General features: G+C 41.9%; 1 long non-coding RNA gene across 1 annotated transcript in view; it reads right to left on the reverse strand.

Moving 5' to 3' along the window:
• Positions 1-247: 247 nt before the first annotated feature.
• The window catches only part of LOC142104523 (uncharacterized), a 412,155-nt gene continuing 392,525 nt past the window's right edge, over positions 248-19,877 (reverse strand). Inside the window, exon 4 of the long non-coding RNA XR_012679579.1 lies at positions 248-921. This is a non-coding gene — a long non-coding RNA (uncharacterized LOC142104523). The remainder of the gene's footprint in view (positions 922-19,877) is intronic.

The following is a 19,877-nucleotide window of genomic DNA, read 5'->3' on the forward strand; positions in this document are numbered from 1 at the left end:
ACAAACATACCTCTGGAGACCTAGGGGGTTTTAAACTGCCTTAAGGGACAGCCTGCAGCAGTCGTTAGACTCCTGTGGTGTCTGCACAAATAGTTAGGTTGTGCATACATGGAAATTCTTCCTTTATTTTAGGATAGCCTGAACTATGTATAAACTATTCTAGAACTACAATAAAAATGTTTAATGACTAGGTGCAGGGGAATATGGATAGCACAACTCAACGTTTAACACAAACAAATCGCATTTCTTGCATTCCATTACTTTGCATTTGCTAGAACAATGACCCTCTTATTTACAGCAACCTATGGCTCTTGCTGTCTGTGATCTGGTTTGGAATTTGCACCATACTGTTATGTGGTTTACATTCAATGAGCTGGTTCCCATAAACAATACTTGTGTTTGAGACATGCGGTTTTATACACTGTCCATACAAGGTTAATGGCTGCTGACCAGGATCTTATGCAAAGGTAAAGACATAACTTTGTCTATGAACAATAATGCATTGAATGCCTTTGGGTGTTGCAGTAAACACGGCTTCATAGTTACAGCTCTGAATGGGTCATGCAGATTGCATTGAATTACAAATCAGTGATTAGAGGTGAGCAGAGTTATTTTGTAATTCGAGAGTTTGTCCTCTTTCAAATTCATGGAAGTGAGAAGTTCCAGTGTCTCTTAAACCCAGCAAAGTGTATAATAAGCCAAAAGGGGTTATGGGTAAACCTGCCCACAGCAGGAAGTGTGATGTCAAGGAACAATCCTGGCTCATTTGAATTGGTTCAAAATACATAGTGGCAGATTCAATTTTACAGTTCATACCAAATGAGTCCACATTCGCAAGTGATGTGATGGGTTGACTGATGATTTAGTTAAAGTTGCGAGTACAACTTAAGCCCCCTTAGTAGGTCCTTCCAAATATGAATCCTGAAGGGGTAAACAAAAAATAAATAAAATTGATTGGTGTCGACCTGGTATTTCAATGCAGACACAAGGAGCGCCTAAATGTATAACACAATGTCATTATGTAATCTGGTTCACGTCAAAATCCAGACTACAGTCGTTAGAGCTTCTATGACATCACTCTCCCTTTTCTTCACCCCTAAAGAAGTGAATTCCAAACTTTATCAGTTCAAGGCACCCTTAGGGACAACATAATTTTTTTTCAAGGCACCTCTAAGCCAAAATAATTACCAAGTAGTCCAGCGGCGCACGGAGGATTGTCGGGGGGGGGGGGGGGCCGACCCAAAAAAAAAACCAGGGAGAGCTGCTGCAGCAGCTCCGTTTCGCCATTGCTGTCCTATACAGCAGCCGCGGCGCTGTCTAAGAAGCGTCTGCGGCGGTGCTGTATACAATACAGCACCGCCGCGGACGCTTCTTTGACAGCGCCGCGGCTGCTGTATAGGACAGTGGCCACTTAGCGCAGGGGGGGTTTCTAGAGACTCAGAAAACCCCCCCCCCCCCCCCTCCCTGCGTGCGCCACTGTAGTCCCCCTGCCTTGCTTATCACTGGCCCTGGCCGAGGCACCCCAGGGAACTGCTGCCCTAGTACATTATTTTTTGTTTATTATTTGCAAACAAGTTTGGCTAGCTGTGAGTCAGTCTGCCCTATAAATATCGTTCCTCCTATCATGGCATCTCCATGCCCAGGAGAATTAAAGAGGACGCTGGACATAATTTAGTTTATATTTAATTTAAAACTAAACCCACCAGTTACTTCATGTACATTATTTAACTGAGCAACACATCATTTGAAATCTAGGTTTATGGTGGCTTTACGGAATTCTGAGGTCACAAAACACAGTAGTTCGTCCCTCACACACATTAGCTTTAAGTCCTTGCATTCAATTAATTGATTTCACTAATCTAATTTTTGCTTTAAATATTCATCACAAAATTTGCTGTTTGAGAGAAACAAATGTGCAATCTGTAGGCCGACGCTCTACGAGTTACTTGATTAACAAGATGACGTGCAGCTTATTGTACGTCTTTCTGTGTTTTTAATAGAGCTCTTAATCTTCTGCCAAGGTAATTAACAGGGAAACAATGCAGAAAGCGCCTTCTCCCTCTAGGTTGCTGGGTTTTTGTAGGTGGAGATCACCATTAACCTTTGGGCTGCGCTGTGACAGGAGGCAGATTCATGCCGCGACCTGCGGAATTAGGAAACCGCTTCATTATAAAGAGCGATGTGTTGAGATAGTCACCATCTTATTTACTCTGGGTCTACGCTCAAATGTGACACAGGAAATATATTCGCTCAGCTGAGAAACTAATGCAACGTCGCTCCCAGCCTGCCTTCCCTGACCCGTCAAATTATCACCTGTCAGAGGCGAAGGCTGATTTATCTGTGCAGTAAAGAGATGGATATTCATAAGAAAAGAATATTAAAATAATCGTTTGAGATGTCATACCAAAATATATTACCTACAATAGCAAATTGCCATCTTTTTTTAACTCATTTATTTTTGGTTCTTCAATGTGTGATTTTTTTTGCAGTCCAACTGCTTAAAAAAAAAAAAAAAGTGCAGACCTGAATAAATAAAATGGGGGTTCAGTCAAATTTTTTAAGTTTTTTTCACAGATCCAAACCACTAAATCCCACAGGAGGATCTTTTGATGTCACAAGCATCAGGTATATATATTCATGAGAACGCAGTCTATCAATTTATTAGGAACTATTGATATCAGTGAGGCATGAGGCACTGAAGGCTTTTGTGTATGAGCGCCTCAACGTCACAAGCTTCCTGTGTCTTGAAGGGTGCAGTGTACACGTCGTCTCCACATAGTGGAGGCAGATTTTTATTTTATTTTTAGCTCAACCCAGTGTTTCCCAAACTCTGTCCTCAGGGACCTCTAACAGTGCAGGTTTTCCATATCTCCTTGCTGGAGCACAGGTGTAATCATTACTGACTGACACATTGTAACAGATCCACAGGTGGTATAATTACATTGTATCAGTCAGTAATAAATACACCTGTGCTCCAGCAAAGGAGATATGGAAAACCTGCACTGTTAGGGGTCCCTGAGAACTGAGTTTAGGAAACACTGGCTCAACCAATAGCCTACTGATTCAATAGTCCTTAGCAGTAATCGCGGAGGTGTGAGGCACAGAGAGATGTCACTGGTCCTTGGTGAATACATGGTTTGCATTCTCTTCAGTATAGATGTAACCCAAACAATAGCGTGGATAGGCCATATTTATGCTTTATAACTGGAAATAGTCTTCCAGTTTGGCCCCTCTGTCTGATATTGAGAAGTGCTGTGTGGGTCACATCTATGAACGTTATTGATATCTAGAGCTGGGCGGACTGAACAAAAGGTGTGTAATTGCTTTGTTGTGTCTGCTTGTTATTCAGATGCTTCCTCACAAGATGCAATACAGGGTGAGCAAGGAGCGAGCCGGGTGTTCAATAGATTAAAGGATGGTGGAAACCTGGAGACAGAATAATGTACATTATGAAATGAAACAACCACTGCAGACAACATCTGCTTTACAGGGGCCAGAAATCTCACACTATAAACTTCTACCATTAGGAACCTTTCACCTATTTTCATGTCATACTCGGAGATGAGCCTGCAGAATGTTGGGCATATTGTCCTGTAGGAAACTTCTCTTTCTCAGTGGTAAATGTAAATATACAAGTTTATATGAGAGATGGAGGTTGAAATCACCTTTGTCTGAGATGTATCTTTTCTATATTTCATGTATTTACAATTTCTACATATTTACATGATGATGTCCACCGATCAATTCACCTCATGCCGCCAAAACAGCTCTGACCCGGACTCCACAAGACCTCTGAAGGTGTCCTGTGGTATCTGGCACCAAGACGTTAGCACCAGATCCTTTAAGTCCTGTAAGGTGTGAGTTGGGGCCTCCATGGCTCGGACTTGTTTTTCCAGCACATCCCACAGATGCTCGATCGGATTGAGATCTGGGGAATTTGAAGGTCAAGTGAACACCTTGAACTCTGTCATGTTCCTCAAAACATTCCTGATTTATACTGCAGTGTGGCAGGGTGCATTATCCTGCTGAAAGAGGCCACCGTCATCAGGGAATACCGTTGCCATGAAGGGGTGTACTTGGTCTGTAACAATGTTTAGGTAGGTGGTACGTGTCAAAGTAATATCCAAATGAATATCAGGACCCAAGATTTCCCAGAAAAACATTGCCCAGAGCATCACACTGCCTCCGGCGGCTTCTCTTCTTCCCATAGTGCATCCTGGTGCCATCTCTTCCCCAGGTAAACAACGTACACGCACATGGACGTCCGTAAAAGAAAACGTGATTCATCAGACCAGGCCACCTTCTTCCACTGCTCCATTGTCCAGGGGGTCAGCACGGGCACTCTGACTGGTCTGTGGCTACACAGCATGCTGCAATGCACTGTGTGTTCTGACACCTCTCTATCATAGCCAGCATAGCCCTTTTTCAGCAAGTTCTGCTACAGTAGCTCTTCTGTGGGATTGCACCAGACAGGATAGCCTTTTTTTACCACTTTTATATTACATATAAATATATATATACAACCTTAAGTGGAAGTAGAGCTATTTGGTTACACTATTTAGATCTTCAGATCTTTGGCTGGTGAAAGCTTGTCCATGTCAATTCAAACAATAAAGTATGTTGGCCAGACATGAGCCAAACTAACCCTCAACCAAAGAGCTGAGTAAGATCAGTTTAAACTTTTTCTAAACGCATAAATGGTCACAATGTACAAAACGGGGTTGTATGGTGCTCTAACCAAGCAGCCGGACCACAGAGGGGGTAACTGTTATTAGGGCAGGGTATTTTGGAGTAACAGAAGGTAGGGAGATCAGTTGATGACAATCCCTTGACCTCAATGCTTTTGACTTGCATTGAACGCAAATAAAAGAGCACGCAGCATCCAAAAAGCCACGTCGCTCCTCATCACCACACTTCCAACTGCACGCATGATCACGAGTCTTTGTGGTGACGTGATAAACAATAGGTTTCAATATCATCCACTTTTACCAGCATTGTCCAGCTTTCTTTTAAAAAAATTAGTAAACACAAACTTGCATTTTGACACCAGTGGATACGAGTCCTTGTGATTAAAGATAATATTTGAAATGACTGGATTCCAATAGCAATAAGGGTTAATAGTTTTGCAAAGAGCAGCAACATTGTTGCAAAAATATTAAAAAAAGTAACTGGTCTTGGCTGCCTGCCAAGTTCTGTTATACTGAATGGGAGAGGGGGGCAGTGTAAGGGCTCAGACTATTATCTTTTCAACCTGAATTGATACATGTCAGCTGAAATCTCCAGCTCACAGAGAGTTAGGTTGTAAACTGACTTAAGGTGCCCTTATATTTGTGCAGTAGAAAACTTAATAATAATTTGCATATTATCTTAACATCAATTGGACAATATAAGGTTTTTAATAAAAAAAATAATAAAAAAAAAAATGTGTGTGGTGTTCTCCTTTGATGTTTCCAGTAGTTATGAATTAGGCAAGAAGGATTAGCCATGCTTGTCAGCTGCCTGGCTTCATACAACAATTACATACAGCACACAAGTCTGAGTTTAAGTAGTCTTTTCCCCATCAAGCAGATACTGGGTGTCACAAGTGATTTGGTGAGTTTTTTTCGTGGGGGTATCCATTGGTAGTTATTAGTAACGAGCAAAGGACAACGTAAGAAGCTTATATATTGTCAGAATAACTTAACTTGTCCTAATTTGTATTTGTATAGTTTAAGTGAGGTCACAAATCCAACTTTGTATAGACTTTGTTGCCAAGGAGACGGTTCCCATTATGGGAGCAGCTGTCGACAGGAAGATTCTTTGGCAATTTTACAATAACCATTCAGCGACTTGCGATCAGCAGGTGTTACCTCCGGCTTCAAACAAGAGTCCTGCAACTTCCCAAATCACTGCTGTCTGCAAGTGCCCAGCTTGTGCAAAACACTCAGAGTAACTTCCATCTCTTCTCAAGAAGGAACATGCATATTTAGCTGTTGTGTAATCACCCACATAGAGTAGTCCACGTTAGTTCCTCATCAAAAAAATAAAAGGCTGCAAGTTGTGATGACTTTCATTAGAACTACTTATACTTCTACTCGATTATTTTCACAGCCAGTGAAACTTTAGAAGTCTACAAATAATTTGTGCAATAAAAGTGATTAAATAAACAAACTAAAACACTGTGCGATTGATAATAATGAAAACACGGGACTGTGCCGTCAACACTGATACCCTGTTTGTTGTATAGTCATAAAACAACATTTGCAGATGTTTTTATAAAGGATATATCAATCTGATCATCCAATTTGGTCTTTTCCAGCCAAGCTGACCTGACACTGCTCTGTTTGGGATCAGAAATATTAATTATTGATGATGGAAATCTGATCAGGATTTATCATATAATAATTAGAGGGACTGGTAAATGTATTGGCCTGTTTATGTGGAGATTTAAAGCCCACAATGCATGGGCTCTTTGGAATACAATATTCACTCCCAATCAGATCTGTACAATCTACTTTTCCATGCGTGTCTCCAAACTGTCCATGGATCTGAGGAAGGATTGAAGCAAGTCTCTTACAAACAGAATGTATCCCCAATAACACTATCTGGCTCCTTCTAAACTACTTTGTTTAATCTCTAATCACACAACAACCCCTTAATATCTGCTCCATCCCATAATAATCCCCAACAACCCAATACACTAATTATACTGATAGCAAATTGCTTACAGTCCTATATCATGACGGTGTTTTCTTCTGGACACTGGACGAGTTAGCATTGAGTGGACATTTTTAATTTATTTATTTTTTCCAGCTACCTCTAGTGGAAGTTCATTCATAGGAGATACTACCCTCTTTCTGCAAAATAATACATTGCAATATTACGTTGTATCATTTGACTGACTTCCTCCACATATTAAGCCGTGTTTTGTCTTTACTGCTTCTGATGAAAGTTCCATTACGGAACACTGTCAAACTGAGCGCTTACAGCTCGCATGTGGGCGGGGCCTGATTATAGAGTGCACACTTCTGGCAGAAGGATGACCCGAGCTGACCGGGAGTGTAGGATATCGGGTAGCTGACTTGTAGGTTTTAAAAATATTATCAGCATCATTTATTTATATAGCGCCACTAATTCCGCAGCGCTGTACAGAGAACTCATTCACATCAGTCCCTGCCCCATTGGGGCGTACAGTCTAAAATCCCTAACACACACTCACGCAGACAGAGAGACACACAGACAGACAGAGACTAGGGTCAATTTGTTAGCAGCCAGTTAACCTACCAGTATGTTTTTGGAGTGTGGGAGGAAACCGGAGCACCCGGAGGAAACCCACGCAAACATGGGGAGAACATACAAACTTCTTACAGATAAGGCCGTGGTCGGGAATTGAACTAATGACCCCAGTGCTGCAAGGCAGAAGTGCTAACCACTACGCCACCTTAAAAATATATAATAGGTTCCTTCCACTATATAACTCTCAGTCTGTGGCTTCCTGCTGCCTCCATTCCCCTCCTCACATCATATCACTACCTCTGTCACAAATCTAGATCATTAATTTATGCTAACAGGATGGTTTATATACAGTTTATTTACCGTACATAACATAGGTTGATGACTTGGGATGTGGGATAGACTTTGTCAAACATATATCTGTCACTATGGAATTGTTTCCTAAGTGAACAGAGCTGTTATAGCAACCAAGGAAAGTGTTGCATCACCAGCGACATACATAAATATATGTCTGCTTCACACTTTAGTTCCATGTAAATATATCGCATGTAAGCATGTATTATGAGCTAATTATTACAGGTAGGACAAGTCAGAGGACCTGTCATGCCATTATACTGAGTGTCCAGCAGGGGGCGTGCGTGTTCTCCAGGACAGCATCAGCCTTACAGGATCATACTAAGAGATCTGAGTAAAGATTTTTCACAATTTCTCACATTGTTTTCTAGACAGAAAACACACATGTAAGAAAAGCTCTGTTACAATGTTGCAGTCCTGGGGATTATGATCCCTAAACTGAAAAGCATGTGCTGTTCACAAACCAATTACAAAGACAGCACTGGACAAATAAATAAATAAATATATATATATATAGCATGGATACAATATGGCTATTGTAAAATAATGTCAATGTGTGAGTTGCTGCTTACCTCCATTCCCCTCCTCACATCATGTCACTGCCCCTGTCACATGCAGCCCTGTCCTCACTAACACATCACTCATCTCCTGATATACTCTGTGCTGCTGGGGAACCTGCTCCTTCCACTATATAACTCTCAGTCTGTGACTTCCTCCTACCTCCATTACCCTCCTCACATCATGTCATTGCCCCTGTCACATACATCCCTGTCCTTAGTAACACATCACTTGTCTCCTGATATACTCTGTGCTGCTGAGGGACCCTGCTCCTTCCACTATGTAACTCTCAGTCTGTGGCTTCCTGCTGCCTCTATTCCCTCCTCACATCATGTCACTGTCCCTGTCACACGCAGCCCTGTCCTCACTAACACATCACTTATCTCCTGATATACTCTGTGCTGCTGGGGGACCCTGCTCCTTCCACTATATAACTCTCAGTCTGTGGCTTCCTGCTGCCTCCATTCCCCTCCTTACATCATGTCACTGCCCCTGTCTCATGCAGCCCTGTCCTCACTAACACATCACTCATCTCCTGATATAATCTGTGCTGCTGGGGGATCCTGCTTCTTCCACTATATAACTCTCAGTCCGTGCCCAGGCCTTTTAAATGTAAGCACCTTTGTAACATAACATACATTTTCTTATTTGAAGGGGACAAAACTCAAAATCCAAATTAAGTGTTATGAACATTTGATTTTGCTGTATGTTATTTTTTTTTAAAAGCACTTAAAAAATATCAGTGCCTTCTAAAGTACTGACGTCATGGGGTTTGGAGAGGGTGTGATCTATATTCAGGACTTCATGTGAATGTTATCCAGCAAATTGGACAATAATCTTGGCAGCTACTAACTTAAAGAAGTTCACCCCCAAAATAAGCCATCTACTTTAGGGTGGAGTTGAAGAATTTGAAATAAATTATTAATAATAATAATAATTATAATTACGCTGATGGTGTCGTTCACCAAATTTTCTGGAGTCCCTGATTGTTGTGATGATCCCACAATGCACTGCTCTCTACACATGTCAATTGTTAATGTTTGGGCAGCACTGTGGCTTAGTGGTTAGCACTTCTGCCTCACATCACTGTGGTCATGAGTTCAGTCCCTGACCAAGAGTTTGTATGTTCTCCCCATGTTTGTGTGGGTTTCCTCTGGGTGCTCCGATTTCCTCCCACACTCCAAAAACATACTAGTAGGTTAATTGGCTGCTAACAAATTGACCCTAGTCTGTGTTTCTGTCTGTGTATGTGTGTGTGTGTTAGGGAATTTTGATTGCAAGCTCCAATGGTGCAGGGACTGATGTGAGTGAGTTCTCTGTACAGCGCTGCGGAATTAGTGGCGCTATATGAATATCTGATGATGTGTTTCGGAAGTTGACGTGGGATCGGTGTACACCGAGCAGCACCCTGCAAGATAAATGTGCTTTTGTTTTTTTTCATTTTAAATTTACTGCCTAAATGTTCTAGTTTGAGTAGAATTATCCTTCAAAATGTAAAGGTGGTAAGTGGTGTGGATGTATTAGAAAAATGTTACCTAGGGAACAAGTTAGAAAAGTAGAAATGGCCTCTAATATGCCCCTAGACCGTGCCTGAGGTGAGGAAAGCAAGTTTTACTGACTGTGGATTCGTTCAAAGCCATATGGTGCACATGGGGTGTTTCTTCTGAGACTTCCTGATATGAAATTGTTTTATTCTTATACTTTTATTTACTCATTCCTAATGACAAATGTGTTGTGTTTGCCAGTATTGTTTTTGTGTTTTGTGTGTGTTTGCTATACATACTTTCAATATTCATCATACGTCATACGTTATATATATACGTTATATAAATAAATAGTGATGATGATGATGATGATGATGATATGCCTCCCCATTATTGCTGAAGTTATTGCATGCAAGTACAAAAGGGAAGATGTTAAAGCAGATGATATGCAACTCCTGTGCTTCTGCAGCTGTTGTGGAACTACAAGTCCCAGCATATCCTAACAGCCTATTAAGGACTAGCCTTTGTTTGGCAAGACATGCTTGGACTTGTAGTTCCTCAGCAGCTGTAGAGTCACGCCCAATAAATGCAGTGCAGTAAATATGCAATAATTTTCTATTCAAATAAATAATGAAAATAAAATAACAATAAAAAATTATAATAAAAAAAATGATAAAAATAAAATAATAAGATAATAGTAATAATAATAATAATAATAATAATAATACTGTAAAATTACAATAATAATAATAAAAATAATAATATTAGTAATGATAATAATATGGAATTACCCAGGATGCACCCAGCTATTCTTATCATCTAGCAGTGAGGCTTACTGGGAGCTGTCAAACTTTCCTGCTCTCTTATTGGATTTGACACTTTCCTGGCCTCTGATTGGCTGTCCAGCTGTCCTGCTCTCTGATTGGCCGTCCCCACACTCCCCGGGGCCAGAAGGAGACTCCACGTGCTGCCTGGGCCACGTGCTTCTGTTTACTCACGTGACCCTAGCTGACAGCTGGTGACAGCATGGCCCGGGAACTACGCCCACGGCTGCGTGACGTCACAGAGGGGGCGCGGCAATAGGCCCTATATAAACCTGTGCCGCCTGCTGCGCTTTCTTGTGAGTCGCTGCTAGTGACGGGGGAGGGCGCTAGTTCGCAGGGCCGGTAAATATCTTGTTTCTTGCGGCGAGCATACTCGGAATGCGGCTCGGGCGGGAGAAGTAACTTATACATTTACATCATAGAGGGTCTTGTTCTTTCTGCAGAGAAGCCAATGTGACAATAGAGGGGCCAGTGTAATAGGAAGAGCCCTTTGTGCATTTAGTGCTTGGCCATAAAAATTACTTAAAAGGGTTTTATACCTTCAGATGACTTGAACTTACTGGCATGTATGTGCCCTATGCAAGTTTTACTACTCCAGTTATTTTTTTAGCTTCTGTTTTTGCTTTTTTGCATTGTGTTAATCAGGCAGAGTTATCTCCACTTATTGCTGTGAGATAGTACACTGCTATGCAGAGCTTTTGCACTGAATACAGTTGTATCAAGAGAGCAGTCTTGTGTCCTATGTTGCTGCAATGAAAATAAACAACTGTAAATATTGATATAAAGATGTGTCAAAAAAGAATAATAAAAAAGAAAATATAGTGTCATAGGCAAACTGAGGGTGGGAGGTTCCTAGTGCCTGGAAACCCCCCTCCAAGCCTGGGGCACTGTGTAATTGTGGTGGCCGGACCCTGCCCCCGCTTCACACGGCTCTGCTTGAAAAGGGAGAGCTGCGTGCACCTAACAGTAGTGCACGCAGCAGTGCCCATATATATTATGGGGATAGGAAGAGTTGGAGAGCAGCCAAGCACTGTCTAAAATTATAGCCACGCCCCCATGTATTCTGGTCACGCCCACTGGTGGCGTGGTGTGGAAACCCCCCCTCTACAAATCTTGCGTTTGCCCCTGAGTGTCTAATAAAAGATGCATGATGGTACACACAAGCCAATACATTAGTCATCTGATAGTGGAAACCTTTACATTTTTGTTGAGGGCTGCATAGTTTCAGTTGCAATTAAATCCTATACGTGTTGCAAGTTACATAGTAGACTGCTGGCGGTCAGCATGCGTGTGAGCTAATTGCATTGCAGCCATGCAGTATATGTTTTTAATGGTAACTGTATGACGGTACCCCCTACATGTCATTTGTATCGAACATGCTGTAAAGGACCCCTAGGCTTGGGGCCCCATGGAGGAGCCAAATCGCATATTATAAGGTTCTAATGCGGGGATAGATCGCAGTTCATCATCATCATTTATTTATATAGCGCCACTAATTCCGCAGCGCTGTACAGAGAACTTACATCAGTCCCTGCCCCATTGGAGCTTACAGTCTAAATTCCCTACACACACTGACAGAGAGACAGACAAAGAGGGAGAGAGTAGGATCAATTTAGATAGCAGCCAATTAACCTACTAGTATGTTTTTGGAGTTACAAAGTGCTATCCAGTATTTCATAAATAAGGGGAGATTCATTTGGCCACGATGTGCTTTTAGGCATCACTGTGATGCCCGGCTGTGCAAATTGCCTGCGGTTATGGTAAAGATCTCTGCTCATTTTTCCTTACACCTTTATGGGGTGTGAGGATAAATTAGCGGAGATTCCATACTCCACATCGGTACGATGCGTCCCCGGAGACACATTGTGCAGAATTCAATCTCCCCCATAAAGTGTGTTACCATGAGCAAAGGGCCACATCTCAGACCCTTCAAGATGTTTCCCATTTTCTAAAGCTGGGTACACACTACAGAATTTTCCACCAACTTTTTATGCCGATCGATTTTACATCCGATCAATGGTCCGATCGCGCGGTCCATGGACTGCATACACACTAGCCTTGTTTTAGACGATAAAGGGAAGAGCGGACGTCCCGTTAGCGACTTTTTACAGCCATGTTGTCATGAGCAATGACTTTAATTTTCGTACTCACTGTCGTGGATCAGTCGGAAACCTATACACACTACACAACAGAACAGGAGATTGGAACGAAAATATTGAACGGTACGACCAACCAAATGAGGCAACGATCGTCCATTTGGGCAGACTTTCGACCATCGTGTCACTGCACACACTGACCCGACTTACGAACGAGTGGTCGTATGTCGGCTGGTTGAGCCGATTATTGGGCAAAAACCCTGTAGTGTGTACCCAGCTTAACTAATAACATAAATATAGTTGCACTGATAGCCCTCATCATGTTTACAATAACCTGTGTAGCGGAGGGAAGGCAGTATTTCAGTGTACGCCTCATTCCCTGTTGCTTAATAACATTTTATTTTCTTGCACTGATCTTTGACAATTGAGATCTGTGGCTGATCTATTATTATTGTCCTTTATTTATAGAACGCCAACATATTATGTAGTGTGTTACAGAGAAGTCCAGTCATTCACATAGCTTCCTGTCCCAATAGAGATTACTATCTAAAGTCTTTATCTCTCTCTCTCTCCCCCTCCAGAATTATTTTGGACTATGGAAGGTAATTACATGACCCCCATAACTCCCAACATTTCAGTACCTGGCAGGGGTATGTGGCCACATAATGGTGGAGGTTCCAGGTTTGAATTGACAGATCTCACTAAATCCAGGGGGTGCATATGGAGAACCATGGAGGTCCCACGTTTAGTACTCCCACCTTTCTTCTAGTTATGGGGGGGTGAGGTTTATGCCAAACACATTTGGGAGAATGTCCTTTAAGACACTAAAGTTTGGCAGTGAAATATATGACAGAGAAGGGAAATCATACTTTATGCTGATGTGATGCCCCAATGTCCCCCTCCAGCAGTAATTTATCCCTTATGTACGGGGACTCCGACGATAATGAAAGTTTTCACCTAGCCCATTCATCTCCCTTCTAAGGTGCTGCGCCCTCTCCGTGACGCCTCCGCTCTGAATCATTTACTTGTCTCTTTGCTGCAATGATGGAAAGTGAACAGCAGCTTATCTGAGCCAAGTAATTAGGCAGCAGAGTGATGAGAGTGTCGATAATTAATGTTCAGAGCTTTATTGTAGATTACAATTGGTTTTGAATGTGGAAATATAAACTTGGTCTGCTCCATTACCTTTATGGCCAGTTGCAAAACTCTGTACGTTTCCCTGCAGCCGTCATAACCCGCGTGGAAAGACATTGAGAGCGATATTATCCACAGTCTTACACAAAGTGCAATAGTGCGACTGCTGCGGCAGAGCGTGACGTGTCCCAGTGTTTTATTCATCTCTTATCCTAGGAAGATTAAAAGGGAGCTCTGCACAAAAATAAGTCATATCACCGGATTTATAACTTAAGGATTTGCAAATTCTTTTAAAATCGTTTGGAAATATTTTGTATACCATTACTTCTAACCGATCTACTTGTGAGCTGAACAATCCAGATGCAGTGTGATATGTTTGTGAAAAGATAGCAGTCTGGGCTCTCGCATTCTCCTCCCCTCCATACTTATTACAATAGTGTAGCCACAATTATTGGTGGCATTTTACTTTGTTGCAGCTTTCTACAAAAGTAGAGAATACTTGTAGCGCCAATCTGCCTATTTAACCTGCATACTTTTTCAAGTTATACTCCTGTTGCTTCTTTCTGCAAACCGGAGGCGAGATTCCCTAATAGGCTGACATGGTTTGTGATGCCAAAACGCAGGGACCCTAGGATGAATGGCAAAAACCAGGATCGTGCTCTTCTAGCAGTCCCTGTTTTCCTTAGAGCTGAGGGCACTCAAATTTGTTCTGGGGGGTGGCGGTGCCCACCAGGTTGTTTCCTCTTGCACTGCCTTCTGGCGTCCAATTGGAGTTCAGTGCAGAATAGGGAATGGAATGAAGTTATATCAACTAATTATTTGTATAATTGGGGGAAGGAATCTTTCAAACTGGGGTCTGTTTGTATACTAGGCACCAAATTGGACTCCGTTTTGTACAGTGGTTACCTGATTGATCTCATCTCAGTATACTAGCCACCAGATTGTGCTATTTGTAAACTAGCTACCAAATTGCGCTCTTCTATGTATACTAGCCACCAGATTGTGCTATTTGTAAACTAGCCACCAAATTGCGCTCTTCTATGTATACTAGCCACCAGATTGCGCTCTTTGTAAACTAGCCACCAAATTGCGCTCTTCTATGTATACTAGCCACCAGATTGGGGTTTGCTTTCTATACAACAACAAATAGTCAATAGTCAACAGTCAAACAGTCTGTAGTCAACAAAATGGGCTTTACTTTCCTACTAGTCATCAAATTGTGCTCAAATTTGTGTACAACCAAAAAGATTGGGCTCAGCTTTGTATACTATCCACAAGGTTGTGGTCTGTGTTGTATACTGATATCATGTTGGTCTCTGATTCATACACAAGGCACTAGAATAAGTGAAGTGTGGTGCACAGAGAGGAACGGGATATCCAAAATGGTGTCATACAGACTTTTTCTGTGTTTAAATATACTTCCTCCTATCAGCCATTAGTTCAAAAATAATGTTATAGATTGTATGATGTTTCTCTGACAGTACTGGTGTGTGTGCATGTATCTATAATTTATACAAATGCTACATAGAATCATGTTTTCTCCTTGAACGGAATGTTCAGTAACTGTGATTGGAAAGAACTTCAGCCGCTAATGTGAATTACATTCCTGGTAGGTGTTTGGATAAACTGCTCCTCTGTTTCAGCATGTTTTAAGGAGCTGTTACGGTCCTATTCCCTGCAATGGCCAAGATAAGTGTTTTTATTTTAGGGCTGTAAATCCTTTTTTTATTGGACAATGTAAATATGTATTTCTGGATTCAATCTGCGTACTTGCACAAAATGCTGCGCGCTTCAGCTTAGAATTGGCCTTTCATTGTGGAAGAAAATATATATTATAATGGCATTAAGCCCTTTCCCGCAAAGGCTAGCTGGTCGGTAAGCAATGTGATTGTCGAGAATACCTCGGTATTTGTAGAACACTAATAATACAGCACAAAGGTATTTATTAATACTGAGTGTGGGATTGATTTATTCACATTTCTGTGTAGAACTAAAATCTTTCTATAACGGCTTCAATGATCAAAGTAAATCTATTTATGAACCAAACAAACATTTTGAACTGAAGTTAACTCTGTGTGTTGCTTTCATTTTACATTCAGATATAAAAAACAAGATTTTGTTTTTCAGTCCCAGATATTTAAATGAGTCATTGGGTAAAGGTGGTGCATTTGTGCATTTTGGGGGCATTAAAAAGTTTGGTCGAGACCGCACAGTATTTTGCATTGGTCTGTGAATAACCGTTTGGGCGTGCATAGCTAACTCATAGACCTACCCTCCAGGAGATACAGAAGCTGGGTCTACAAAGTCAGGGTAGGGATGACAGGGTTTGTGTCATAACTTGTGTAGGCTATATTTTAGGGGAATTCCACCAAATTAATTTAGCCTTCAGTGCTGCTTTTGTCAAGATGCTGTCAAATTGAAATTAATAAGTTGTGCAAAGAAGGTTTAATTCTCTGTTCTGACAACTGTTATGAAGCAGCGTTTAGGGCCAGCAGCAAAAAGTGTCAGTGCATCAGAGTAGTCCATATTTATATTCCTGTGTTCTAGCATTGGCGCTGAAAAATTGCTTACAATAATACAATGTGCTCTTATCTCTTTCTCTTCTGTCTCTCCCTCTCTCGTCTTTCTCTCTCTCTCCCTCTCTTTCCCTCTCTCGTCTTTCTCTCTCTCTCTCTCTTTTTCTCTCTTCTCTCTCTCACCCCCTCTCTCTCTCTTATCTCTCTCTTCCTCCCTCTCTCTCTCTTCCTCCCTCTTTCTCTCTCTCTTCCTCCCTCTCTCTCTCTCTCTTCTTTCCTCTCTCTCTCCTCCTTCTCTCTCTCTCCTCCTTCCTCTCTCTCCTCCTTCCTCTCTCTCGTCCTTCCTCTCTCTCTCTCTCTCTCTCTCTCTCTCTCTCTCTCTCTCTCTCTCTCCTCCTTCCTCTCTCTCTCCTCCTTCCTCTCTCTCTCTCCTCCTTCCTCTCTCTCTCTCCCCTCCTTCCTCTCTCTCTCCTCCTTCCTCTCTCTCTCTCTCTCTCTCCTCCTTCCTCTCTATTTCCTCCTTCCTCTCTCTCCTCCTTCCTCTCTCTCCTCCTTCCTCTCTCTCTCTCCTCCTTCCTCTCTCTCTTCCTTCCTCTCTCTGTCTTCCTTCCTCTCTCTCTCTTCCTTCCTCTCTCTCTCTTCCTTCCTCTCTCTCCTCCTTCCTCTCTCTCTCTCTCTCTCTCTCTCCTCCTTCCTCTCTCTCTCTTCCTTCCTCTCTTTCTCTCCTCCTTCCTCTCTCTCTCTCTCTTCCTTCCTCTCTCTCTCCTCCTTCCTCTCTCTCTCCTCCTTCCTCTCTCTCTCTCCTCCTTCCTCTCTCTCTCTCCTCCTTCCTCTCTCTCTCTCCTCCTTCCTCTCTCTCTCTCCTCCTTCCTCTCTCTCTCTCCTCCTTCCTCTCTCTCTCCTCCTTCCTCTCTCTCTCTCTTCCTTCCTCTCTCTCTCTCTTTCTTCCTCCCTCTCTCTCCCTCCTTCCTCGCTCCCTCTCTCTCTCTCCCTCTCCCTCCCTCCCTCCCTCGGTGGGAGGAAGGGGAGATGGGTGTTCATGTAATGTTGAGGATGGGTGCAAATCCTTTAATAGTGGGTGGGAAATATTAATTTATTGGTAGAGACTAATTAATAGTGGAGTGATGGCACTATTTAGTTAATGATGGGGTGGTTTGGGGGCTGTTAATTGAACGTTGTGCTGAGTTTTGGTGAGAGGGGCTATTTATTAAATGTGACTGAATTGTTTAGTATTGGATTGTTTGGGGGAAATTGGGGAATTTATTAAATATAAGTGCCAGCTTATGTTTAGGGAAAAAATAGGTTTATTTAATAATTCTGAATGCTTTTCATTTGAAATCTGGCTGACAAGGGGGAAACACTTCTATTTATTAAACGTGGTTGCTTTTGATTTTGATATTGATTGAGTTGGGGTTGGTTGGGGGGAAGAAGGCCTAAAGTGATCACTCGTTGCTAGACTTTTTATATTTCATATACCTATCCCTTTGTTCCAAACAAGACCCCAACATTCCAGAATCCAGACAAACAGTAACGGAGCTTAAGACATGAGCAGCAGTGGGTTACGTAAATACTCAATTAATCACTACAGTGTGAAGCAATGATGCATCCCAACTATTCTTACAAATAGGACAAAGTCCTGACTGAGCGGGACAGCCACAAGCAATTGGGACTGCACCACTAAAATCAGCACAGTTGGCTATCATTGCCCGTGTATTTGAAGGGGAAGGTAAAAGTTCCATGCCTAACACTGTCAAGTACAGCCATTTCCCATGCATTCTGGTGGTGTGGGGTGGAAGCCCCCTCTCTGCAAATCCTGCATTTGCCCCTGTAGAGGTCAACAGCACTATATTATAATACATGAGCGATGTCATTTCATGTATAAACAGCTGTTACTAACACTGACACCATCATCAGTAATGTTTTCCAACAATGGCCATGTTAGGACAATTCTCTTCCATGCTAAAGAGACAAATGTACTCAACTTTGCATTTGTTTTCACACTGTCTTTGCACAATACTTGCATCTTCTCTCCTTCAGTCCTACCTTTCTTCATCAATTCTACCAGAGATGGCTGACCTCAGCTAGGCATATGCCCTAGTCCCTCCCCTATACACCTACTTAAAAATAAAAATAAAATAAGTAAACAAAAACTTAATATAACTTAAGACAATCAATGGTAATGTTTCCTTGGCATAACTTGGACCCATGTCTAGTGTGTACCATCCAGACTTACAGATACTATAGCTGGGCCCAGATGACCTTTCACCCCACTCACGCCAACCTCAGTTACAATCCTCAATCGCACCTCCCCTCTGCCAAGGGAACAATACACGTTCTTTCATTTTCTTTTCTTTTTCTATACGCCGTATGTTACTGAATGAACTTCAAACATACATCTTCTGTCAGATGAAAACCACTTTAATTTTAACAGCAAATCTCACAAGGTTAATTAGTTCTCTTAAAATATACATGGGGAAGATTGAATCATTAGGAAGGAAGTCTGACATACAAAGAAGCCAAATTGCCTTCAGAGACACAAATTTATGGCAAGAGGTTTTTTTTTTTTTTTGGCCTGAAGAATTAAGAACAATTGGATGTTATGAATGATCCAGGTGAGTGTGTGGCACTGATATGAATTTGGATAGTATACAGAAAATGAGGAGACCTTGACATGACTCTATTTTGATGCCAAGGAACAGCTGAAACTGTTTATTAATCAACAGGGAGTTAATTTAGTGATCAATATACTTAGCCTGGAGACGGGTGAAATTTGGGAGGGGGGTGTTGCATGATTCTATGGCGGAATTTTGCCTTAAGGGTTTCACTTGGAATTACCGTTATCATTTTTGTTCCACCCTGACTAATTGGTTCCATTCTACGTCATGATATATCGCATTTCACTCTAGAAAATATGAAACACGAAACACACTATAAAAGACTCAGGAATACTAACTGCTATGAACAGTCAGTAGATAGAGACAAAGAGGAAATTAGAGTGAACAGTAGACAGAAAAAAATAACTAATAAGTAGATATAAAAAGTGTGGAAAGAAGAGGGCAAAAGAGAGCTGAGAAGAGAGGGAATGAGAACCAGACTTGTAGTGGTCTTGACCTTTAGCAGACCCTTTACCTTATAGCAGAATGTACTTATTGGTACTAGGTTCCCCCCAGGTATTGTGCACACAGTATTAGAGGTACTGTCACGGAGAATGTTACATACCAAGAAAAGCAATGGTGCTGTTCTAGGTGTACGTGTTCTAGATATAGGCAGACAAAACATGTACATAGAGCTCTGCAAACAGAGGAAAGCAGGTACATAATTTAAAGATAGACAACAGGGCCTACAGCAGAGGTCAGGGCAGGAACCAGGCAAGAATAATTAATATCCAGGCAAAGTTCAGGCTGGCAGCAATTATTAGTCCAGTATTCAGGCAGAAGTCAGGCAAGAATGTTTACGCATCCTTAGGACCAGTCTAGAAACCACACAAGGCAAGGTAACTGCACCTGTATTTGGCAGTGAAGAGTTAAGACCACAGGCAGCTAAGCAGAACGTTCCCTATGAGCTACGTCCCCGGATTTGTCTGTAGTGTGATTAATCTGCAAACTACCTGCTTGGCCACTTAGAAGCGCTCATAAAACCGAGCTGCCGGAGGGAGAGGCGGAATCCCACTGTGGATCATGTCTGCGACCACATGACAGT

The sequence above is a fragment of the Mixophyes fleayi genome, chromosome 10 (genome assembly GCF_038048845.1).
Source record: "Mixophyes fleayi isolate aMixFle1 chromosome 10, aMixFle1.hap1, whole genome shotgun sequence".
Classification (NCBI taxonomy): Eukaryota; Metazoa; Chordata; class Amphibia; order Anura; family Limnodynastidae; genus Mixophyes; species Mixophyes fleayi.